At 40.6% G+C, this 26,666-nt stretch overlaps 1 protein-coding gene across 1 annotated transcript in view; it reads right to left on the bottom strand.

Moving 5' to 3' along the window:
• The window catches only part of LOC140487662 (uncharacterized), a 269,506-nt gene that overhangs the window by 219,902 nt on the left and 22,938 nt on the right, over nt 1–26,666 (bottom strand). The window contains exons 4-6 of the mRNA XM_072586945.1: nt 19,067–19,129; nt 5,178–5,240; nt 3,358–3,420 (exon numbers count right to left, since the gene is read on the bottom strand). The gene's annotated coding sequence lies outside the window, so the exon portion shown is untranslated. The remainder of the gene's footprint in view (nt 1–3,357; nt 3,421–5,177; nt 5,241–19,066; nt 19,130–26,666) is intronic.

Below are 26,666 nucleotides of genomic sequence, written 5' to 3'. Positions count from 1 at the left end.
GTGTTGCTGGAAAAGCACAGCAAGTCAGGCAGCATCTGAGGAGCAGGAAAATTGAAACATCAATTTTCCTGCTTCCCAGATGCTGCCTGACCTGCTGTGCTTTTCCAGTAACATGCTCTCAACTACAACATACCTTCAGTCAAGCAAGGACCAGCTCCTATTATTTTCCTTTCCTAATTAGATTAAAAGAGGTCAGCTCCCATTAAGATCAGGGTATATATTTGACTGTTCAGTTGGCAAGGAAGTGTTGAGGTGGAGGGGGAGGCAAATAATTTCTTTTTGATTGAGGCAGTTCTACATTTTCAAGCCTTCTTTTTCAATTTACTTCACCCATGTTTTTATGTGTTGTTAACACTTTGCAATTCATATCTACCTGCTGCTCCTGGTATAGTCCACACCCCATACAATCACTCTGTTACTTCTCTTCCCTCCCATATCTTTAATTTGTCAGATGTTCACAGTACCTTAAACTTGCTTATATCTTTTATCATTTTAGGCCTCTATTAACATTTTTGTTCCTTTTTATGGGACAAATTGGTACACAATATGTGGGACACAGAGGAACACCAACGTAGGGTAAGGACAACATCAGGTCCCCAGTGGAGGAGTGAATAATGGCCACTGTTGGTAGATAGCATGGAAAATAACAAGGCTGCAAGGCACAAACTACAGGGTACTTGCAGATTTTACCCTCATTCCTCTTCTCACAGGTAGCTCTTCTCAGGCACCTTGAACAGCAAAATTAAGCTGCATTGACCTGTCATTCATTTGTAGGATAAATAGCACTGCTCACACCATGTCCATCCAACGGCACATGTGAAGGACACAGAGCAATAGCTCCTTAAATATAACTAAGTCGATTGCAAATGAGAAATTGCTGTAAACTATTTATAAGTAATCTACACGTTTTTGTACCTTTTTGGTCATAAGGGTTAGGATTTGATTCTCTAACTCCATGCAGGAGTACCTTCTGCAGTTGAAATATGTTTCCATTGTAGTTTAACTAGTATCAGGTAAGTCACAGAAACATAGCTTATCTCTATTTTTGTCAAATCTCTCAATGAAAACAACTGCTATACAGTTGCTTGATAAATGTGACTTATTAGAGTTCTAACTTGTCACTCTGGGATACAGTCATACAATAATTGCTCTCATTTGGTCAATATCCCTCTAAACACTTCCCATCCATGTACCTATCTAAATGTTTTTTTAAATGATGCTATTGTACCTGCCTCAACCACTTTCTCTGGCTGCCCATTTCAATAAAATGAGCAACAAAGACCATTACCCATTATTAAACAATGCAAAAATTAATTCCAATGAAAATTAGATATTTTTGAGAATAAATGTATCATCCATAATAACAGTTTTATATGAAAATGTATTTTTAAATATCCCAACTCTTTGCATTAAGATTAGTTTGCTGAACAGATGTGAAAACAGGGGTGAATGTACTTTTGCTGGGCTGTCTTTTGCCAAATCCTGGTTAAATGTCAATTTTTGGGAGTTTCAAGGAGGGTTTCTCCAATTATTTCATACAATTCTCCTCTGTTCATCTCATTATGTCAGATATCCCAGATACCAGAATGTATGGGATGGTGGACAAGGGTCCTTTTATTTCACAGGACCACCATGTGAAGTTCATGGCACCAGACCCTGCCAGTCAGAAGTTGCCACCTGAATCAATGTGGTATCAATGGGGACCTTTCCTTGTGTGCAAACAGCATGGCAGCAGCATTTCAATGCAAGGTGTTGGCACACTCCAAAGTGGTTAACTGCAAGTGATGTGTGATGAGGATGTGGTGAGGCCGGTGCATATCCTAACATCAACTGCTTAGGCATGTTATGACACGCTTGTATGGCAATTAGGATTTATGGCCCTTGTTTGCTTTTAAGTGATGTAAGGACTAGCCCTATTGATAAGCTTTCTTCATTTGATTTAAGAACTTAACTGCATGTACAACCCCGGCAACTAATTTGCTGCTCACCTGATGAGAAAGCATTGAGGTGAGGAGAACCAGAACTGCATTTTAATTCAGGAAACTCTGCGCACTCAAGTGTTCTCTCCTTTTTTTTTGACATGTCTCTAATGAATGCAATCTTATTTCATGATTTGGAGGTGCCAGTTTGGACTGGAGTGTACAAAGTTAAAAATCACACAACACCAGGTTATAGTCCAACAGGTTTATTTGGAAGCACTAGCTTTCAGAGCATTGCTCCTTCATCAGATGGTTGTGGAATATAAGATCGTAGGACACAGAATTTATAGCAAAAATTTACAGTGTGATGTAACTGAAATTATATATTGAAAAAGATCTGGACTGTTTATTAAGTCTCTCATCTTTTAGAATGGGCATGTTGGTTTCAGAACTTTCTTAAAGTTACATTCTCAAGTGAACTTTAACAATAGGTGCCATGTTGGCCCAGATAGTGCATTGAAGGTGTGAGGTGCCCCGTGTGAGGCTGTCTGTGCCCCATAGTTCAGACTGATTCTAATCTAAAAAACAGATTTACAGAATCTTGACATGGATTTAAGCAATTTTAGAGCAAAATAAAATGTAATTCTGCAAATACAAATTCACCCCACAAACCTATATGTGGGTGTGCGCGTTTGGGGGGGTGGGTGGAGGTATGAGTGTCTGTGAGAGAGCATGTGTATGTATGTGAGTGTGAGTGTAAAAGGGTATAAGTCTGTGAAAGGGTGCTTGTGTGACTGTGGGAGCGTATGTGTGAGCGTATGAGAGAAAGCTTGTGTACGAGGGAGGGTCTGCGTGAGTGTATGGGTCTATTGGAGTGTGTGTGTGCGTGTGTTTCTGTAAACTGGAGACTGGAGTGTCTCGTGTAAACCTTATTTCAATCCATCTTCACTTGCCACTGATGTCACATTCTGCACCTCCAGTAGTTGCTTACTGATTTCCTCACCTCCCATTTTGTCTCCAACAGTTTTACCCTAGCCTTACATGTACATCTTCAAATAATCTCCCCAGGGCACCTGTTTTTTCTTTGTGTAGTACAAACTGGTACACACAGAACTAATGAACACCTGTCTCTAATCAAGGAGTAGGTGCTTGGAGTCGTTAATAGGGCACATGAATTTACAAAGTTGCAGGCCACAATTACGTTTCAAATCTAATCCACTTTTTCCCTTTGCCTACTACCTTCCCTTTAAACTCTGCATCACAAATTCAACTGCTCTGAGAAGGCAAGAGAGAATGTACTGCTCTCCAATGTTCATCCAGTTGCAGTTATAAACGACACAGAGCAGTGCCTTCTTGAAAATAATTGAGTTGATTAGAAAAGAGATTGCTTATTAATAACACACAAGTTAAAACTCAAATGTATAGCACTTTTATTTACCTTCATGTTCATAAGCTTCATGGTCTGATATTCTAGATCTGTTTCTCGGAGCAACTCGTGTATCTGAAATATGTTTCAAAGTATAATTAGCATGTCAGTTGTATATAAAGGTATCCTTGCTTGCTTTCATTTGGATTTAGTTTCTCAGTCTGCTTCATTAACATAAATAAAAGTAAAATGCTGATGCTGGAAACCAGCAATGAAAGCAAAGTGTTGGTGAAACTCAGCAGATCTGGTAGCAACTATGGAGAGAGAAAGAGTTAAAATTTTGAGGTCAGTACGACATTTCTGAAGACGTAGACTCAAATCATTGATTCTGTTTTTCTTTCTACAGACACTGTGAGACAGTTACACTAGCACATTTGTTTTTATTAATAATATTACTTATTTTTAGTGTCAATATTGGATTGACTTTTACTTTTTGCTCAGGCAAAATACTACCAATGAAGATGATTTTCTTTTAAAAAACTGGAATTAATTGTAATTTTAAGAATACGCAGTCCATACGCACTGATTTTACACTTCTCCAGAAATCTTCTCCAATATTACAAAAGAACCTCCACCTTTTCAGAAACATTGGCTTAGATCTAAATTTCTGTCAAATTGAATGAGCACATACTGTATGTGCCTCTTTATGAAGATGGTGAACACATTCTATTGGTTTCCCTACTACTAAAATTATCATCCTACTCTACCACCCATCTTGACCAGGAAGAAGCAGTTACAGTGCTAGTTAGATTATGGGTAGCAAGGTGGCACAGTGGTTAGCACTGCTGCCTCACAGCGCTAGAGACCTGGGTTCAATTCCTGCTTCAGGTGACTCTCTGTGTGGAGTTTGCACATTCTCCCCATGTCTGAATGGGTTTCCTCTGGGTGCTCTGGTTTCCTCCACAATCCAAAAATGTGCAGGTCATGCTAAATTGCCTGTAGTGTTAGGTGTAGGGGAATGGGTCTGTGTGGGTAGCAGGTCGGTGTGGATTTGTTGGGTCGAAGGGCCTGTTTCCACACTGTAAATAATCTAATCTATTAGATTTCTATATGGCTAGTCACTTGATGGAGCATTATGACCAGGTGAGAAGAGGTAACTCAACTTCCCCTCATTTCAGCATCCCCTTGTGGTCACGTTCTTTTTAGCATGTGGCTTTCAATCTTGCCCAATTACCATGTCCTTTGCCATATTTTCATTCAGGCAGCTCTGCACACTCAAGCTTTCTTTTAACAAGGCTGTACCAAATGCAACTTTATTTCAATTCATCTCCAACTGTCACCACTATCACAGTCTGCATCTCCAACAATTTCTCATTTATTTTATTTCCTCACTTCCCATATGTCTCCAATTTGTCTCAACAGTCTTTACCTTAATCTTGCATGTACATCCTCAAATAATCTCCCCAGGACTCCAGTAACCCACTTCCATTTATTTTTGTGTGGTGGGGTTGGGGAGGAAACTGGTACAAATTGGTACACTTAAAACTTACAAACACCTACATCTAATTGAGGAATAAATGTCTGCAATTATTAACAGGAGCCATAGGAATTTACAAAGGTACAGACCATAAGCACATTTATTTTTCAAATCTAATTATCTTATTTTTCTCTGTCACTCGTAACCTTCCCTCTACATTCTGCATCACAAGTTAAACTGCTCTGAGAAGGCATTAATTTGTAGGAGAGAAAGTACTGCTCTCCAATGTTCATCCAGTTCCAATTATAAAGGACACAGAGCAGTGCCTCCATGAAAATTATTGAGTTGATTAAAAAAGAGGTGGCTTATTAATGACACACAATTTAAAGCAAAAATGTATAACACTTTTATTTACCTTCATGTTCGTAAGCTTCAGGATCTGATATTCTTGATCTGTTTCTCGGAGCAACTCGTGTATCTGAAACATGTTTCACAAGTATAATTAGCATGTAAAGTGTATATAAAGATATCCTTGGTAACTTTCATTTGGATTTAGTTTCTCGGTCAACTTCAAGAAATACTTAAATAAAAGCAAAATAGTGCTGATGCTGGAAACCTGAAATGAAAACAAAGTGCTGGCAAAGCTCAGTAAATCTGGTAGCAGCTGTGGAGAGAGAAAAGTTAAAGTTTGAGGTCAGTATGACACTTCCGAAGACGTGGACTCAAAATGTTGATTCTGTTTTCTTTCTACAGATGCTGTGAGACAGTTACAGTAGAACATTCTGTTTTTATTAATAACATACCTATTTTTAGTGTCAATAATGGATCGATTTTTACTTTTTGCTTAGGGAAAATACTAGCAACGATTTTTTAAATAAAAACTGAATTAATTGTAATTATTAAGAATAGTCATTCCATACACAACACTTATTTTACACTTTTCCATAAATAAAGTCATAGTCATTGCGATGTACAGCACAGAAACAGACTCTTCAATCCACCTCGTCCATGCCAACCAGATATCCTAACCTAATCTAGTCCCATTTGCCAGCACTTGGCCCATATCCCTCTAAACACTTCCTATTCATATATCCATCCACATGCCTTTTAAATGCTGCAATTGTACTAGCCTCCACCACTTCCTCTGACAGCTCATTCCATACATGCGCAACCATCTGCATGAAAATGTTACCCCTTAGGTTCTTTTTATATCTTTCCCCTCACACCCTAAACCTATGCCCTCTAGTTCTGGACTTGTCCACCCCAGGGAATGGACTTTCTCTATTTATCCTATCCGTGCCCTCATGATTTTATAAACTCTATAAGGTCAACCTTCAGCCTCCGACGCTTCTGGGAAAACAGCCCCAGCCTAGTTAGCCTCTCCCTAGAGCGCAAATCCTCCAATCCTAGCAAAATCCCTGTAAAGTTTCACAACATCCTCTAGATAGGACGGAGACCAGAATTGCATGCAACATTCAATATGTGGTTTTACAGCTGCAACATGACCTCCCAACTCCTGTATTCAATACTCTGACCAATAAAAGAAAGCATACCAAACGCCTTCTTCAATATCCTATACACTTGCGACTCCACTTTCAAGGAGCTATGAACCTGCACTCCACATCTCTTTGTTCAGCAACACTCCCAGGGACCTTAGCCTTAAGTGTATTAATCCTGCTAAGATTTGCTTTTCCAAAATGCAACAGCTCACATTTATCTAAATTAAACTTCCCAATGTTATAAAAAAACCTCCACTTTTCCAGAAAGATTGGCTCAGATCTGAATACATGTCAAAATGGTTTATCACATACTGTATGTAGGCAAAAGTGAGGACTGCAATTGCTGGAAACCAGAGGATGCTGCCTGACCTGTTGTGCTTTTCCAGCACCACTCTGATCTAAACACATACTGTATGTGACTGTTTATGCAGATTCATGAACTACATTCTATTGATCTCCTACTACTAAAATTATCATCCTACTCCACGACCCATCATATGAGGAACGGCTGAGGATACTGGGATTGTATTCGTTGGAGTTTAGAAGATTAAGGGGAGATCTAATAGAAACGTACAAAATAATACATGGCTTTGAAAAGGTGGATGCTAGAAAATTGTTTCTGTTAGGCGAGGAGACTAGGACCCGTGGACACAGCCTTAGAATTAGAGGGGGTCATTTCAGAACGGAAATGCGGAGACATTTCTTCAGCCAGAGAGTGGTGGGCCTGTGGAATTCATTGCCACGGAGTGCAGTGGAAGCCGGGACGCTAAATGTCTTCAAGGCCGAGATTGATAGGTTCTTGTTGTCTAGAGGAATTAAGGGCTACGGGGAGAACGCTGGCAAGTGGAGCTGAAATGCGCATCAGCCATGATTGAATGGCGGAGTGGACTCGATGGGCCGAATGGCCTTACTTCCACTCCTATGTCTTATGGTCTTATGGTCTTATCTTGACCAGAAAGAAGCAGTTACAGTGCTCGTCAGATTTCTAGATGGCTAGTCACTTGATGGAGCATTATGACCAGGTGAGAAGAGGTAACTCAACTTCCCCTCATTTCAGCATCCCCTTGTGGTCACGTTCTTTTTAGCATGTGGCTTTCAATCTTGCCCAATTACCATGTCCTTTGTCATATTTTCATTCAGGCAGCTCTGCACACTCAACTTTTCTTTTTAGCAAGGCTGTATCAAATGCAACCTTATTTCAATCCATCTCCATCTGTCACTACTGTCACATTCTGCATCTCCAAAAATTTCTCATTTATTTTATTTCCTCACTTCCCATATGTCTTCAATTTGTCTCAACAGTCTTTACCTTAGTCTTTCATATACATCCTCAAATCATCTCCCCAGGGCTCCAGTAACCCACTTCCATTTATTTTTGTGTGGTGGGGTGAGGGAGGAAATTGGTACAAATTGGTACACTGAAAACTTACAAACATCTACATCTAATTGAGGAATAAATGTCTGCAATTATTAACAGAAGCCCTAGGAATTTACAAAGTTGCAGTCCACAACCACATTTTTTAGATTACTTACAGTGTAGAAACAGGCCCTTCGGCCCAACAAGTCCACACCGACCCGCTGAAGCGCGACCCACCCATTCCCCTACATTTACCCCTTTACCTAACACTACAGGCAATTTAGCATGACCAATTCACCTAACCTGCACATCTTTGGACTGTGGGAGGAAACTGGAGCACCCGGAGGAAACCCACGCAGACAGTTGCCTGAGGCTGGAATTGAACCCGGGTCTCTGGCGCTGCGAGGCAGCAGTGCTAACCACTGTGCCACCATGCCGCCCTCAAATTTATTTTCCAAATCTAATCATCTTACTTTTCTCTGTCACTTGTATCCTCATTAATGGCTTATTAATGACACACAATTTAAAGCAAAAATGTATAACACTGTTTTATTTATCTTCGTGTTCATAAGCTTCAGGATCTGATATTCTTGATCTGTTTCTCGGAGCAACCCGTGTATCTGAAACATGTTTCACAAGTAGTATAATTAGCATCATGTAAAGTGTTTATAAAAACATCCTTCTTTCCTTTTATGTGGGTTTTGTATTTTAGTTCACTTCATGAACTTCAATAACTATTTAAATAAAAGCAAAAGGCTACAGATGCTTGAAATCTGAAATGAAAACAACATGCTGGTTTAACTAAGATCAACTTTGCCCAATTAAAATGTACTTGTATGTATTCACCTCAAACCATAAGGAAGTAATTAAAAAATTTTGAGTTGAGTTAAGAGTTTAACACTTGTCAATTTAAGAAAAATATTAATATGCAATTCCAAACATTATAGGCAGTCACATATGCCCAAGTATACACACGTCTTTAGGAACAGGAGTAGGCCACATGCCCCTTCGAAGCTGCCCTGCCATTCATTAGTATCAAGGTTTATCTGATAATTAATAAATTCTACTACACATATCTGCCTGTGTTTACTAAGTATCCATCTAGTTTTGCCTTAAAAATATTCAATGACTCTGCTTCCACTGCTTTGTGAGGAAGAGCATTTCCAAGACTTAAGACGCCTTGAGAGAACAAAAAAATCTCCTCTTCTGACTTCAGTGGGGAAGCCATTACTTTGAACAGTAACTCTGAGTCTCCCACAACAGGAAACACTCTCTCCATAAACACCCTGTCAAGACCTCACAGGATTTTACACCTTTCAATAAAAACACGTTACTCATAAATTCCAGCAGACACAAGCTTGCCTGTCCAATGTTTCTTCATAAGGCAAATGGCCACTTCTGGTATTATTCTACTAAACTTTATCTGAAGAGTATTCATATCCTTCCTTAAATAAACAGACAATATTGTACATATTGCGATAGATGTGTTCTCACCAGTGCCCTGTAAAAGTGAAGCATAAGCTCCTGACTTTTGCATGCAACTCCCTCGCAATAATTAATAACATTTTATTAACTTTCCTAATTACTAGCTGTACTAGATACTAGCCTTTTGCAATTGCCTTGACCATGGGTCACAACATCAAAGTGCTGTGAATATTTATTAGATCTTAACAAATTCGCGAACCTCACCTAGTGTCTGATCATAACAAATGGGGGTAGCTCTTGCTGTGATTTGAACCCGCAAACAAAACAAAAGGAATTGTCAGCTTTTGAAATGAATTTGAAAGTAGAAAACTGTAAAAAGGCTTTCTTGACCTTGCATTTCTGCAGTATAGAAATAGCTGCATTCAATGCCTGCGTGATCCCGGCACCTTCTGAGGAATTAAAAGTTCCATCACTCAAGGAAAGAACAAAGAGAAAATGATTCAGGAAAAGATTGAAAGGAAAGGAGTTTGAACTAAAACATGAGCTGAGGAGCAAAAACCCTACTCTGACACATGAAGATATCAGTGGGGCAAACCTGAGGGTGGAGGTAAAGTAGGTTGCTCATTTAACCTCTAAGTTTGAGGACGTAAAGGTGGAAGCATTCTTCTCTGTTGAGCAGATGGCAAAAGTGGCTAGTCTAGCCTTTAGTCATTATTGCTGCAGAGCATGCTTTGAGGAAAGTGCATGAGAATTACTACTTCTTGTTTGAGGTTAAGCGTTACTGACCAAAGGCAGTAAATACTCTCAAGTTTGTACCAGTTAGTGCCAGAGCTACACCATCAAAAATTCCATACCTTCATGAAATGGCCTGGGCAGACATATCTGGATTTGAAAGGCTTAAGGGCAAGGGCACTTAAAACAAAAAAACATCCACAAAATAATTTCCCATGAATGCAAAATCTCAAAACCTCTCCCAATATGATTACAGTGACTAGTTAAATGCAAGAAACCACAATGGTTGATTAAGCTGATTACAAACAAACTTGTTCCAGATGAAATCCTATCTCAACAACTGGAAAGGACAGAAGGAGAAAATGATAGAATACGGAGTACCTATAGGAGTGAGGAAAATACTAGGAACCCTCATCAAGACAATGTTCTTGAGCTGAAAGATGAGGCCAAGAATCTGGAGCTCCAGATTTCAAAGCTTGAGAAGCAGCTGGAGACACAGACCCACCTGCAAGGCTGAGAATTACTGGATAGCATGTTTACAGAGGTGGTCACACAGTAGCTCAAGGGAGTAGAGGAAAGAAGAGAATGGGTAACCCTCCCAGGCAGGTGATGCAAGAGTCCTGCTCCCTAACTGGTATTCCATTTTGGAAGGTGATGAGGGTGCTGGTTCATCAGAGTGCAGTCAGAGCCAAATGGCTCAATGATATGGTACAGAAGGGAAGAAGAAGAAAGCAAGATCAATAACTTTATCTTTAGGATTCTTTGGTTGGGGAGCAGGCAGGTATTTCTGTGGCTGAAGACATAACTCCAGGTTGGTGTCTTGCCTACCTGGTGAAAGGGTCAGGAATGTTACTGAATGGCTGCAGGGCATCCTGAAATGGGAGGGTAATGAATTTGAGGAAGTGATATATATTAGTTCCAACAATATGAGCAGAGTGAGGAATCAGGTCCTGAATCAAGAATTCAGGGAGGTAGGCAGTAGATTAAAAAATGGGGCATCAATGGTCATAATCACTGTGGCCATGTGCTGGCGTGTATAGAAATGGGAATGCATGGCTCAAAGTTGGTGCAAGAGTGGGAGTTTTAAATTCCTGGATCACTGGGACTGTTTTTGGGGAAAATGGGACATGAACAAATGATCTAGGGAAAGTTAGGACTGGATGAGGAAGCAGAGAAAGGCGTTTAGCAAGTACAAAGGGAACAATTCAGCTGCAACCCTTGAGGAACACAAGAAATGCAAGAGGGAACTAAAGAAAGCAATTCGAACAGAAAGGGGGCATGAGAAAGGGCTTGTGAACAGGATTAGAGAGGATCCCAAAATATTTTACAAATATATTAAATGGAAGAAATTAACCAGGAAAAGAGTAAGATTCATCAGGGCCCAAGGGTGCAATCTGTGCAGGTTAATTAAAGGGTGTTAAATGAATACCTCTCTTCGGTCTTCATGCTGGGAATGGAGAATGTAGGTATGGAATTCAGGAGAAGGGACTGGGAGGATCTTGCACAGTTTCACAAAGTAAATGGGAAGGTACCACACGTTCTGATGGGAATAAAAATGGACAAGTCTCCTGAGCAGATAAACTGCAACCCAGGCTGCTTTGGGATGCAAAGCAGGAAATTGCAGGCTCTGACACAAATTTTCGATTTCTGCCTGACCCCTGGGGAAGTTCCAGAGGACTGGAAATTGGCTAATGTCGTTCCACTTTTCAAAGAAGGTGGTAGAGATGAATCAGAAAATTAATCTCATGTCTGAGGTAAAGAAAATAGGAGAAATTTAAAAGGAGAGAATTAATATCCACTTGGAAAAGCAATGGTTAATTAGCATTACTCAGCAAGGCTTTGTCAGAGAGAAGTCATGCCAAAGATTTGCCAGAATTCTTTGAAAAGGTGATCATGTGTGGATAGGGAAGTACCATTGATATCGTTTATATGTATCTTAGCAAACATTTTGACAAGGTACTGATTGAGAAGGTTAAAGCACATGAAATTCAGAGATCTTGGCAAGATGGATCAGAAACTGGCTTCAGTAATAGGACACAAAGGGTAGTGGCAGAAGGCTGTTTGAATGACTGGAGGCTAGTATCCAGTGGTATACATAAGGATCTGTATTGGGGCCCTTATTGTTTGTTATACACATAAACGGTATAGATGAAAATCTGGGGGAACGTTAAACATTGACACAGAGATTGGTAGGGTAGCTAACAGTGAAAATGACTGCAGGTTACAGGAAGATATAGATGCGTTAGTCAGGTGGGCAGAGCAATGGCAGATGGTATTTAACCCTGATGAGTACACGGTGTTACACTTTGGAAGAAGCAACAAGATGGGAGAATAACTGATGAATAGCAAGACATAGGGTAACTTACAGGAACAGAGGGATCTTGGGTAATTACTCACAGTTCCCTGAAGTTGGCAGAGCACATGAATAGGATAGTTAAAAAGGCATTGAGCACACTGACTTTCATCTGTTGTGGCATAGAGTATAACAGCAAGGAGGTAATGTGGGATTTGCTTAGAGCATTGGTTAGGCTACAGCTGGAGTACTGCGTGCAGTTCCAGTCACCTCACTGGAGCAAGAATGTGATAGCATTAGAGGGGGTATGGATGAGTTTCCCAGGATGACTAGATAGGTCTAGATTGTTTTCTTTACAGCAGAGGAGGCTGAAGGAGGACATGATTAAGGTGTATAAGATTAAGGGGTATAGATAGGGAGGGTAGGGAGCAGCTGTTCACCTTATTTGAAAGGCTAATCATGAGGGGACATAGTTTTACAGTAAGGGGCAGGAGATTCAGAGGACAATTAAGGAAATTCTTTTTCACTCAGGATGGTAAGAATCTGGAATGCACTGCCTGGGAAGGTAGTGGAGGCCAGAAACCTTACAACCTTTTAAAACATATTTAGATGAGTATTTGAAATATCATAACATTCATAGATATGGGACAAGTGCTGGAAATTGGGATTAGCGTGCCTTTAGTGGTAGTTATTGCCGGTGCAGACGTGATGGGCCAAAGGGCATTTCCTGCATTGTATGACTCAGTCTCTAAGTAGCCCGCCCTTCTTAACTGCTGAAATATTGGGCATGTCTACATGAAGCTACAGGAGAAATCAGTCGGATTTATTTAGGCATATACACCTCATGCAGAGAATGGGAATAAGTCAGACAGCATAACTGACCTGGCTATGGCTCTGACTGCAGCTGCAAATCCCTGTACAGGCACTCTAGAAAATGCTGATGCAGTTTAACCAATTGTTGAGACAGATTAGGTTTTTGCAACTAAAGGAAGGGAGGCCACGGAGTGAGGCAAGCTAGTCTTTAGTGATACTGAGTAGACAGGCAGGAGGCTGGAAGAAAGCAGCAAGCCAGGCAGCATCAAGTGGTGGTGAAGTTGACATTTGGGTGTAACTCCTCTTCAGGACTGGGGTTTACAGAAGGGTGACACCTGAAATGTCAAATTCTCTACCTCCTGATGCTGCCTGGCTTGCTGTATTCTTCCAGCCTCCTGTCTGTCTACTTTGGATTCCAGTATCTGCAGTTTTTTCATCTTTCTAGTGATACTGAGATCAGCCAAACACTGTTGCTGAGAAAAGGTATGATCATCCTATTGGAGAGCACAATATGTGCTTGAAATGCTGTTAAAAAGGTTTGAAGCAGGATACTTGCCCAATCCCTTTTATCTGATACATCAGGAATGTGACCTTTTGTCAGGACCAATGACTGTGGGAGTCATGCCTAGTTTGCCTACAAATGTGATTGGTGAGGAGTAGGTCAATGTCCTAACAAGATCCAAGGTAATAACATCACTGGTAATCTTGGAGAAGCCCACTGAGGTCAGAATAGCTGCAGAAGAAAGTATCTGGCATTTTTCTTGACTATGGTCATGTGGTCTATGGATAGACAAGCTTGAGCAGAGGAATCCAAGGTCCCACTGTAGGCAGAAGACCCTCAGGTCCTGTTATCCAAAACCATTTTGGGAGTATAGAAGATCCTGTGGAGACAATAAACGGAACTTCTTTGGCAGCATACCTACAAGCTGACTTGAGGTTAAAAACATTAATGAAGACTGGTAATACCAAAGCTGAAGCAGAAGCACATGCCAAATGCTAGTAAATGAAAAATGAGCTCCTGTTGAGGAAATGGATTCACAGATTCATAAATAAGGTACCTGACATTCTGATGGCTAGGCATATACATCAGCCAAAATTTTTACCTGCCACACCTCTACAAAAATGTAGTAAGATTTGCAGATCTGGCATATGTGCTATGCTATGGAAAAAACTGATCTGGAATAAAATCTGCACCTCTTATTCCATTGGAACCATTACCCTAATTGAAAGCAGTGACCAGTATATCCTTATTATTATGATTAACTGTTTTTCAGGGGCTGTTGCCCTGAGGATCATTTCTGTTACCACTGTTTTGGTGGGTTTGACCCAATTCTTCACCCAGCATGGTCTGTCCACCAACATCAGTTGATTTGGGGCTTAAATTGCATATCTAAAATATTTCAGGAGTTAATGGTAACCTGAGGATGACCTTGCAAAGATTTTCTTCACATCACCTACAGTCACAGGATGAAATAGAATAGCCTTGCACAATTGCAGCAAGACTTCCCTAGTTCTTTATTCCTTTTATAATAAATGCTAAAATTCCATTTGCTTTCCTTATTACCTGCAGTATCTACATAATTTTCTCCGATTTCATGCACGGGCAGCCAGATCCCTCTGCACTTAGCACTCTGAAGTTTCTCTCCAATTAGACAATAAGTTGCATTTCTATTCCTCTAACCAAAATAGATAACTTCACTCTTATTCACATTGGACTTCAGCTGCCTCTCTGCTTTCTATTGGTTAGCTAATCCTCTATCTGGGCTAATAAATTATCCTTACCCTTTGTGATCTTACCTTGTAACCTTTATATGGCCCCTTATCTCCTGGTGGTCCAGCTATACTACTCCTACAGGATCCCCATTATCCATATTGCTTGTTCCATCTTCAAGAATTCCAGCAAATTAGTCAAACACGATTTAATCTTTATTAAAAAATGATGACTCTCATGGATTGTATTTTGACTTCCCAAATATCCTGTTTATTACTTCCTTAGTAATGAGTTCTAACAATTTCCCAACAATATGTCAAACTAACTGGTCTGTAGTTTCCTATGTTCTGCCTCCCTCCCTTTTTGAATATCAATGTTATATTAACATTTTTCCAATCCACTGGAACTCTTCCTGCATCCAGGGAATTTTGAAATATTATAACCAAAGGATCCACTTTCTCTGCAGCCACTTCCTTTAAGACCCTAGAATGTAGGCTTATTAGGTCATGAGGACTTGTCTGCCTTCAATCCCAATAATCTGCTCAGTACTTATTCCCTTTCTTGCTTCTTGTTCTAAGCTCCTCCCTTTCTACAATTTCTATAACTTTTTTTTATATCAGACTAGGGTCTTACACCTTGAAAATCGAAGCATTATATTGATTTGTGACTCTGCCTTTTCTGTGTGCCCCAATAGTAACTCCTTGAAGAGGCCAACATTCATTTTAGCTACTTCATTTCTATACTAACAGAAGCTTTTATAATGCATTTTAATATTTTGTGCTAATTTTCCTTAACTTACCTTTGCACTTTTATGATTTTTTTTGTTCTTTTAAAAGCTTCCATATCTTCCAACATCCCATTTGCCTTTGTAATATCACATATTTCTGATTTTGCCTTTATATTATTTTTAACTTCCTTGCTGAGCCATGGCTAGTAATAGCCCCAACATTGTCTTTCCTGCTCTTCATGACTAATTCAGAAACAGATCACCTGATATCTCCTTCTTTAGAGACCGCAATTTCCCTTCCCACGTGGTTAAAGATGCCCTCCAATGCATCTCGTCCACATGCCGCACCTCCGCCCTCAGAACCCATCCCTCCAACTGTAACAAGGACAGAACGCCCCTGGTGCTCACCTTCCACCCTACCAACCTTCACATAAACCAAATCATCCGCCGACATTTCTGCCACCTCCAAAAAGACCCCATCACCAGGGATATATTTCCCTCCCCACCCCTTTCCGCCTTCCGCAAAGACCGTTCTCTCCGAGACTACCTGGTCAGGTCCATGCCCCCCTCCAACCCACCCTCCCTTCCTGACACCTTCCCCTGCCACTGCAGGAATTGCAAAACCTATGCCCACACCTCCTCGCTCACCTCCATCCAAGGCCCTAAAGGAGCCTTCCACATTCATCAAAGTTTTACCTGCCCATCCACCAATATCATTTATTGTATCCGTTGCTCCCGATGTGGTCTCCTCTACATTGGGGAGACTGGGCGCCTCCTAGCAGAGCGCTTTAGGGAATATCTCTGGGACACCTGCACCAATCAACCACACCGCCCTGTGGCCCAACATTTCAACTCCCCCTCCCACTCGGCCGAGGACATGGAGGCCCTGGGCCTCCTTCACCTGACGCCTGGAGGGAGAACGCTTCATCTTCCACCTCGAAATACTTCAACCCCAGAGCATCAATGTGGACTTCAATAGTTTCCTCATTTCCCCTTCCCCCACCTCACCCTAGTTCCAAACTTCCAGCTCAGCACTGTCCCCATGACGTGTCCTACCTGCCTATCTTCTTTTCCACTTATCCACTCCAACCTCTCCTCCCTGACCTATCACCTTCATCCCCTCCCCCACTCACCTATTGTATTCTATGCTACTTTCTCCCCACCCCCACCCTCCTCTCATTTATCTCTCCACCCTTCAGGCACTCTGCCTGTATTCCTGATGAAGGGCTTTTGCCTGAAACATTGATTTTACTGCTCCTCGGATGCTGCCTGAACTGCTGTGCTTTACCAGCACCACTAATCCAGAATCTGGTTTCCAGCATCTGCAGTCAATGTTTTTACCTAGATCACCTGATATATAAATCTGTGGTATTTGTGTTGTATCACTAATTCATCTTGTGCTTATTAATTAATAAATTCACTCTTTTTGTTAATTTAAGAAAGCCTGGCTAATTTACTTCCTTTTAAAACATAAGTTAATTTGGGTGCGGAGAAAGAGTTTTTTCAGCTTGTCTCAATTCTGCAGGGAAAAATTCATTTCTTCTTCTCTGAAACAACAATTTGAAATGTACAAGGCATCCCTGATTTTTGAACATCCAACTTATGAACATCAAATTTATGAAAGTAACCCCATACAGGAGTATAATTTTAAAAATCCAATTTAAGATTCCTGCACTTACAAATGACTACTTTTATATTGGGCAAAAGTGAGGACTTGCAGATGCTGGAAACCAGTGTTTAGATCAGAGTGGTGCTGGAAAAGCACAGCAGGTCAGGCAACATCCGAGGAGCAGGAAAATTGATGTTTCAGGCAAAAGCCCTTCATCATACTTTTATATTGTCCTTTATCGTGTTCTGAGTTGCATGCAAATCAACTTGCAATGGATTCTGACAGATGGAACTGCCTGTAAACCTATTTGTGTATTCCCTATCTACTGGTGAAAAATTCTCAATTAGGCACATTAGATAGATGTGGACATTTTTATTTGTGTCCAGGTGGGGGATGTTACATACAAAGTTGGAGTTGTCCTTTAAGAGAATTGGTCAGGTGACTTGCAAAGCATGGAGCTGGGGAGTCAGTCTAGTACTGGCTCTGGAGGTGTGAGCATCGAAAATAAAATGTTCATGTTCAGAATTTCCCTGTACCTGCCTGGTTTGTACCTGCCTGGTTTGTAACTCCTGTTTGAAGATTCCTGTTTTTTGTCCAATCTGTATTGGTTTCATGAAATCTGGCCATTTGTGCAGTCAGGAGATACCTGTGTCAATTTTTAATCAGGTTTTTGGATCCATTTTGGAAACAATTTCATTTAAGGTCCCAGGTATGAATTTGTATGATGGAATTTGAACATCAATAGTCGATATGTTATATCATCATGACAGGGAGTCTGTTGAGTTAGGAGGGCCAGAATTCAACCTTGATTTCGGTAGCTATGCATTCTTCAGACTTGCTGCACCTCCCCCCCCCCGCCACCCCACAATATACTCACCTCTTGTATACCACGATCATATCACATTTCTCCTTGCAGCTACTGTCAAATCTGCACATTTAACTGTCTGGATTATTTTCCTTTCAGCCCATTGATATGTGATCTATCACATACCTGTACCTTTGAAGATTTCAACCCCCGGGGAGGGGTTTCTCGGTTCTGTGAATGATCAAATAATCAACAGGAATATGGTCTGCTTCAGCGAGATTTCACATTTTATTATGACGCCGGGTACAGGTTTGTCCAGCAACACAGAGGTTAAAAGCTTCTGTGTTCCTTGGAGAAACTGCACAATTCCATTTAGAACAAAGGCAATTTTTATATGTTTCTTAAGAAATAGTACAGCCTTAATTGCAGAGTAAATCCAATAAAGGGTAATAAAATGACATAATGGACAGTAGGTTAACCCAATGACATTTCCTGGGAAACAAAGTTGTTTACTACACATTTATCTCTTCTCGCTTGCATTTCAAGGTTAGCTGGGATGATTAGTAATGTCCTATCCAGTTTATTTATTCCATACTGTGAAGGTTCCATTGTTTGCCTTATCTTTTGATTCAGGGAGGTCAGCAAGGCAGGAATGCAGCCTTTAGCAGGTTGGGAAGCCATTTTAAACACAGTGTTAATTTGCAGCCTGAAGCCATTCTCTGGTTAATAAAAGCATGCACAAAATGGTTACTCCTGGCAGATTTTAGATCCTCACCTTCATATGTACATCCTCATATCTTTCTTGTTTGTTTGCTACTTCATATTTTCACACAAATCATTTTTTTTGAAGAACAAAGCGGAAAAGATTATTGACTGAATCAAATCATGAATTGGTCCTGGAATGGCTACACAAGCCACAAAATTTTGATAATGTCATACTAGGTTACTAGAAATACTTCCTTCTTATTCGTAGGACAAAGTGACACAAATATGTGGAAAAAGTTATGGGTAAGGCCACATCTGGCCTATACTCGAAGTAGATATTTATCATTGTGCGTAGGGGACATAAAAACTTACAAGGTTGCTGGAAACAATCTTCATAGCTTACTCTGTTTTTCCCTTCCTGTTGTTTTTCCATACCACCCCTCCTTAAATATTGCATGGGAAAATGAAAGCACCTGACCATCCACTTGTGGAACAGACATCAAATGTATGCAAATATCTAGTCAACTGTACATCCAAAGAAATCATTGCCTCCTTGAGAATTGTAAATAGAGAGTTTGTCTATTAACCACTTGTAATTGAAAGTACTAAGATAAACATTTTTATTTACCTCGTTCATAGCAAGGTTCAGGATCTGATATTCGACTTGTATGTTGAAGAGAATCTTTTGTGTCTGAAATGTGTTTCAAAAGTAATATAATTAGCATCAGGCAAGGTAAAGAAAGGTAGCTTTCCCCACCTTTTTATTTGATTAATCTCTTGATACATGGTAGTACCAATTACTTAAATTGATTGTTGTGAATAATAGGATAGATTTTCAACTTTGGCACATAAAATCATTGCATACTGATTTCCCATTAGACAATTGGAATCAATGGAAATGAAAATCACATTTTATTTTGAGAATAGTCATTCCATGCATGACCCCAGTTTTACACGAAAAGTTGAACCAATTATGCAAAAAGCATTGCAATCATTGATAGAGCAATGGATGCATATGCCTATTTAAATGGATTCAAATAAAACACCACATCAATTTTTCCCTTCCTAATTATATTAAGAGGGGCTAGTTCCACCCTAAAAAGTTGTACATGGTCCAAGGCTGAAGGATCCACGAAGACATTCCTCTGGTCCAGAACTTTATCCATTTTTCCTAGAGGACTTGGCTATCAAGAGTCTTCCCGAAACTCGATCAGGAGAAAGCATTTGATACAATTGACTACAAGTACCTACTTGGGACTCTGTCAGCATTCAGGTTTGGGACGTGTTCACAGCCCAGATCTGACCTTTGTACACCGTCACTGAGTTTCTGATTAAAATTAATGGGTCCCTGACGATACCCCCTTGTTTTGGGAGAGGAGTGTATCAGGTCTGCCCATTTTCCAGCGAGCTTTATTCTCTGTGCATGGAGCCTTTCCTATGCTTCTTGCAGAAGTGGCTGTTGGGTTAGCTCTGCGCAGGCCAGGCACTGGGGTGATTCATTCAGCCTATGCTGAAACGTACTCTTCACATTCACTGACACAGCTGACCTGGGGAGGATGTGCGAGTGCCAGGCGATATACAAACCTGATTCAGTTTTTTGAAGAAGTAACAAAGAGGATTGATGAGGGCAGAGTGGTGGACGTGATCTATCTAGACTTTAGTTAGGCATTTGATAAGATTCCCCATGGGAGATTGGTTAGCAAGGTTAGATCTCATGGAATACAGGGAGAACTAGCCATTTGGATACGGAACTGGCTCAAAGGTAGAAGACAGAGGGTGGTGATAGAGGGTTGTTTTTCAGACTGGAGCCCTGTGACCAGTGGAGTGCCACAAGATTTGGTGCTGGGTCCTCTACTTTTTGTCATTTGTATAAATGATTTGGATGCGAGCAAAAGAGGTATAGTTAGTAAGTTTGCAGATGACACCAAAATTGGAGGTGTAGTGGACAGCGAAGAAGATTACCTGAGATGACAAAGGTGTCTTTATCAGATGGACCAATGGGCTGAGGATTGGCAGATGGACTTTAATTTAGATACATGCAAGGTGCAAATCTTAATGGTAAGGTCCCAGGGAGTGTTGCTGAACAAAGAGACCTTAGAGTGCAGGTTCATAGTTCCTTGAAAGTGGAGTCGCAGGTAGATAGGATAGTGAAGAGGGCGTTTGGTATGCTTTCCTTTATTGGTCAGAGTACTGAGTACAGGAGTTGGGAGGTCATGTTGCGGCTGTCCAGGACATTGGTTAGGCCACTGTTGGAATATCGCGTGCAATTCTGGTGTCCTTCCTATCGGAAGGATCTTGTGAAACTTGAAAGGGTTCAGAAAAGATTTACAAGGATGTTGCCAGGGTTGGAGGATCTGAGCTACAGGGAGAGGCTGAACAGGCTGGGGCTGTTTTCCCTGGAGTGTCGGAGGCTGAAGGGTGACCTTATAGAGGTTTACAAAATTATGAGGGGCATGGATAGGATAAATAGACAAAGTCTTTTCCCTGGGGTCGGGGAGTCCAGAACTAGAAGACATAGGTTTAGGGTGAGAGAGGAAAGATATAAAAGAGATCTAAGGGGCAACTTTTTCACGCAGAGGGTGTATGGAATGAGCTACAAGAGGATGTGGTAGAGCCTGGTACAATTGCAACATTTAAGAGGCATTTGGATGGGTAAACGAATAGGAAGGGTTTGGAGGGATATGGGCCGAGCTGGCAGGTGGGACTAGATTGGGTTGGGATATCAGCATGGACGGGTTGGACCGAAGGGTCTGTTTCTGTGCTGTACATCTCTATGACTCTATGACCTGAAGTCTTCCATCAGGATCAAATGGGCTAAATGTTCCGGAGTCCTTGTGGTGTAGAGGTAGTATCTTTACCTCTGACAAAGAGGCCTGTGTTCAAGTCTCACCTGCTCCAGAGGTCTGAAATAATATCTCTAAACAGGTTGATTTTAGATTTAATTTATTGTTATAAAAAAGAGAAAGGGATTGGTTTGGGAGCCCTCTTATGGGGCAGTCCTACCCCTGGATTGAGTTCAAGTCCCACCTGCTCCAGAGTTCCTGGAACAGGCTGAATAGAAAAATAAGTGTAACAAAAAAAGGAGTATCTACTGGATCTATCTGGGCATCTGGCTGCTCACCTGATGGGAATTTATAAAGGGGAAATGGAGCAGAACTGCTCCTTAATTGAAGCAGCTATCCATCCTCAAGGCCTCCCCAAGTTGCATCCCTGTATCCATCTGTATTACCATATTTCAGTCCATCATTTTCTGCTACAATTGTCACACTCTTCATTTCTTGTCTGCATTCGTATTTCCCTTACCTCCCACATGCCTGCAATCTTTCATGCAACATTCATACTGGTCTATCACAAGCACATTTTCAAAATGTTGCCATAGCCCCACCCCACACTCACAAAATCCTTTCTTTCATGTAATCTAAGTTGAACAAATGGTATCCCACAGGGTTCAGTGCTGGGGCCACAGCTGTTCACTTTAATAGTAATGATCTGGATGAGGGGTCTGGGGGTATTCTGGCGAAGATCGCTGACAATAGGAAGTTAGGCAGACAGGCAGGTAGTTCTGAGGAGGTGGGGAGGCTGCAAAATGATTTAAGGTAAAAACAATGACTGCAGATGCTGAAAATCAAATACTGGATTAGTGGTGCTGGAAGAGCACAGCAGTTCAGGCAGCATCCAACGAGCAGCGAAATCAACGTTTCGGGCAAAAGCCCTTCATCAGGAATTTTATTCCTGATGAAGGGCTTTTGCCCGAAACGTTGATTTCGCTGCTCGTTGGATGCTGCCTGAACTGCTGTGCTCTTCCAGCACCACTAATCCTGCAAAACGATTTAGACAATTTAGGACAGTTGTCCAAGAAATGGCTGATGAAATTCAATGTGAACAAATGCGAGGTCTTGCACTTTGGAAAAAGAATGCAGGCATGGACTATTTTCTTAACGGTGAGAAAATCGATAAAGCCAAAGTACAAAGGGATCGGGGAGTGCTAGTCCAGGATTCTCTAAAGGTTGACTTGCAGGTTGAGTCCGTGGTTAAGAAAGCAAATGTAATGTTATCATTTATCTCAAGAGGATTGGAATATAAAAGCAGTGATGTGCTACTGAGACTTTATAAAGCTCTAGTTAGGCCCCATTTAGAATACTGTGTCCAATTCTGGTCCCCACACTTCAGGAAGGACATAGTGGCACTGGAGTGTGTCCAGTGGAGATTCACACGGATGATCCCTAGAATGGTAGTCCTAACATATGATGAACGGCTGAGGATCCTGGGATTGTATTAATTAGAGTTGAGAAGGTTGAGGGGAGATCTAATAGAAACTTACAAGGCTTAGAAAGGGTGGATGCTGGGACTGTTAGGTGAGGATACTAGGACCCATAGGGACAGCCTTAGAATTAGAGGGAGTCAACTTAGAACAGAAATGAGGAGACATTTCTTCAGCAAGAGAGTGGTGGACCTGTGGAATTCATTGCTACGGAATGCAGTGGAGGCCGGGATGTTAAATGTCTTCAAGGCAGAGAATGATAAATTCTTGATCTCGCAAGTAATTAAGAGCTACGGGGAGAGTGCAGTTAGTGGCGTTGAAATGTCCATCAGCCATGACTGAATGGCTGAGTGGACTTGATGGGCCAAATGGCCTCATTTCCACTCCTATATCTTATGGTCTTATGGAACAGGATGTGGTAGCAAGTGAAACCACAGCAAGGTAAGACCACTTTTTATCTCCATTTGTAAAGAACATGCTTGACATTCTGGGCATAGGGCATAGAATAAGAAAGGTAGAGGCCACAGTGCAGAGAGCTTCTTCAGATCTTCCTGACATAATGGAAGGCTCCCAGTTCAAATATGACAACTTTATACAAGATAAGAGGAAGGCAGAAATTAAGAGGTTATATGTCAATTAGTCAAATATTTGTTATGAGGAAGGTGCTAGAATTTATTATTGAAAAGGATATTGCATGATGTTTACAAGGTCACGATTTGATCAGGCAATGCCAACATGGTTTCGTGAAAGTGGAAGCCTGTTGAACTAATCTATTAATGTTTGGTGAAGTAACGTCCACATTAGATAGAGGGGCACTGGTAGATTTCCAAAAGGCATTTAATAAGATGCCAGATCAAAGGGTTCTGCACAAGATAAGAGCACATGGTGTACAGAGTAACATATTAGCATGGATAAAGGACTGGTTAGTTAACAGTAAGCAGAAACTATGAATGAATAGGTCTTTCTGGGGTTGACAAGAAATCATTTGAGGAGTCCCAGAGGAATCCTTGCTAGGTCCTCGACTATTCACAACATATATCAATAATTTGGCATGAGAAGCAAAATGGTAGCTAAATTTGCTAATGGCACATGATAGGTAGGTAAGTTCTCAACAGGAGTCAGAGAGTCTGCAAAGTGATATAGATAGATTATATGAGTGAGATAAACACTTGGCAGATGGAGTATAAGATAAGTGAATGCGAACTTGCTCACTTTAGTAAGAAGAACCAAAATGCAGTATACAATTTAAATGCACAGGAATCCAGATATCTGGTATGTGATGTCAGTATGCAAGTACAGCAAATGACTATGAAGAAAACTAGACCATTGTGATTTATTGCAAGGGTACAGCAATATTAAAGTAGGGAAATTTTACTGCAGCTGTACAGAACATTGGTGAGACTATATCTGGAATATTGTGGACAGTCTTGATCTCATTTTTTGAAAAAGATACATTGAGAAGCATTTCAGAGAAGGTTCACACCACTCATTCCTGGGACGAAAGGGTTATCTTATGGAGGATAGTTGAATAGGTTAGGTCTATATCCATTGACGTTCAGAAGAATGAGAGGTGACCTTATTGAAAAATATAAGAGCTTAAGGGGAGACTAGAGGATAGTTCCATTTGTGCAACTAGAGAACAAAGTTGAAGAACAAGAGGAAAACAGAGATGAGGAGATTATTTACTCTTAGAATATGTGGAATTCACTTCCCTAGAAAGTAGTGAAGGTTGGATATAAATTTATTCGAAGGTGAGTTTGATTTTTGATTGGTAAGGAAGTGAAGGATTACAGAATACAAACAGAAAAATCGAGATGAGACAACAACCAGACAAGTCATGGTGTTATTGAATTATGCAACTTGAAGTCTGGAGTCTGTTTTTGACATGTATTGTGCGTACCAAAGCACTTGTTAATTTAACTTTTAGTTGGGCAGCTGTGTTTTTTTTTGATATAATCACTAACCTCAGGATAATTTCTCTCTCAAAGCCTTTTACAAAATTTTTTAAATATTTCTGTCACGTGCTCAGAGATACAGTGAAAATAACTGTTTTCCATACTACCTCGGCAAACCATATCTTATATAGTTTCATCAGGGTGATAGAACAGAATGTAGAATATTGTGTTCAGTTCCAGCAAAGGGGCAATGAAAGAGCAACTTTAATATATGAGGTCCATTCAAAAGTCTGATAACAGCAGGGAAGAAGCTGTTCTTGAATCTATTGGTACCTGCTTTCAAACTTTTATATCTTCTGGAGGGTGGAAAAGAGCATAACCAAAGTGGGAGGAATCTTTGATTATGTTGGCTGCTTTCTCAAGGCATCAGGAACTATAGATGGAATCAATGGATAAAAAGCTGGGCTGCATTCTCTGTAATTTCTTGCAGTCTTGGGCACAGCAGTTGCTTTCTGTAGTGTGCCTATAAAAATTGGTAAAGTCATTGTGGACATGCCCAATTTCCTTAGTCTTCTGCGGAAGTAGAGGCGTTGATGTGCTTTCTTGACCGTTCCTTTGACACGGATACACCAGGACAGATTGCTGGTGATACTTGCTCCAAAGAACTTGAAGTTCTCGACCATTTCCACCTCAGCACCATTGCTACAGATAGTGGTGTTTTCTCCACTCTGCTTCCTGAAGTTAGTGAACAGCTCCTTCATTTTGCAGACATTGAGGGAGAGATTGTTGTCTCTCCAACATGACATTAAGCTTTCTATCTCTTTCCCTTACTCTGTCTCATTGCTATTTGAGATCCAACCCACCATCAGTTAACTTGGAAATGGAGTTAGAGCAGAATTTGGCTACACAGTTGGGAGTGTATTAGTAGTAAAGGGCTGAATATGCAGCCTTACAGGGCAGCAGTATTCAGGACTATTGTGGAGGAGGTGTTGTCACCTAACCTTATTGATTGCAGTCTGTCAGTCAGGAAGTAAAGGATCTTTCTGTTGCTGTATGCATTGCTATACCCTTCAGATTCTCTGATGATGTCAACAGAGAATTCGCCTTTGGTGTCAACTGTTACTCCCAACTCCATTCCTATCAATCTTTCCATTATAGTGTTCTATACTATAAAATACCATTGACAGACTAAATCTAGCTACTCTGTCTATAAAATGTAGAAGAAAAATGTATTTTACATTTATCTCATACATTGAAGTCAGTTGCTATGGTTTCATTAAAGTCTTTCATCAATGGTAATCTCCTGTACCTTTTACAAATATTACATTTTTCAATAATATCTTTGATATATTGTAAGTGCATTCCTCAACTCGCACCCCTGCATTCTTTACCTGAATCGTTGTAATCCCTCTTTCCAGATGCTGTTAATACCATGTTAACATTCTGCTTGAAGAATGATACGTTTAGGATTAACTTTTAAATTTGAAATCTACTGCAAAGACAATCGCTTTATCATGCTTCATGTCTAGCTTTATCTGAGCTTTTTCACTGAAATTAATAGTAAAGGCACCTCACTGAATACGAGATTTGTGCTTCTTAAGTGATTTAACCCTGTTATCTTACATAGAATTACTATTACCTTTTAGAATTTGACAATATGGACACTAATTAGAACTGTGCAATTGAACAGATATGCTGTTGGGACTCTTATAAGCAGACTGAAGCTTCTGGTGACCAACACAATTCTTTTGGTTGTTCTATATCAGGCTCGTCTCCTTCTGTGCCTTCAATATCATGTGCCATCTCAAAGACTTTGTTACTCCTTCTTGGCCAACTCAATATTAATGATATTTTGATTTATATGTGAAATATCAATTAACTACCCTTTGTTTATAACTGGGGTTCATCCTTCATACATAATTGTCTAACATAATTCTTTTCACGGATGTAGTCACCTTTTGTGACTAAAGGAATCAAAGATATGGGGTAGGGTAGGACTAGGGCGTTGAACTCAATGATCGTATTGTGGAGGAGCCCTGGGGATAAAATGGCCTACTCCTGCTCCTCTCTTC

The sequence above is a fragment of the Chiloscyllium punctatum genome, chromosome 17 (genome assembly GCF_047496795.1).
Source record: "Chiloscyllium punctatum isolate Juve2018m chromosome 17, sChiPun1.3, whole genome shotgun sequence".
Lineage (NCBI taxonomy): Eukaryota > Metazoa > Chordata > Chondrichthyes > Orectolobiformes > Hemiscylliidae > Chiloscyllium > Chiloscyllium punctatum.
Note: the sequence above shows the minus strand (reverse complement) of the source record. Positions and strands in the feature narration are given on the sequence as shown.